Consider the following 252-nt stretch of genomic DNA (forward strand, 5'->3'; position numbering starts at 1 on the left):
GTGTGTGTGTGTGTGTGTGTGAGAGAGAGTGTGTGTGTGTGTGTGTGTGTGTGTGTGTGAGAGCGAGAGAGAGAGTGTGTGTGTGTGTGAGAGAGAGAGAAGAGTGTGTGTGTGTGAGAGAGCGAGAGAAGAGTGCGTGTGTGTGTGAGAGAGAGAGAGAGTGTGTTTGCGTGAGAGAGAGAGAGTGTGTGTGTGTGAGAGAGAGAGAGAAGAGTGTGTGTGTGAGAGAGAGAGAAGAGAGGGTGAGTGTGG

Source organism: Sinocyclocheilus anshuiensis, unplaced genomic scaffold (assembly GCF_001515605.1).
Source record: "Sinocyclocheilus anshuiensis isolate Anshui unplaced genomic scaffold, SAMN03320099.WGS_v1.1 scaffold3409, whole genome shotgun sequence".
Lineage (NCBI taxonomy): Eukaryota > Metazoa > Chordata > Actinopteri > Cypriniformes > Cyprinidae > Sinocyclocheilus > Sinocyclocheilus anshuiensis.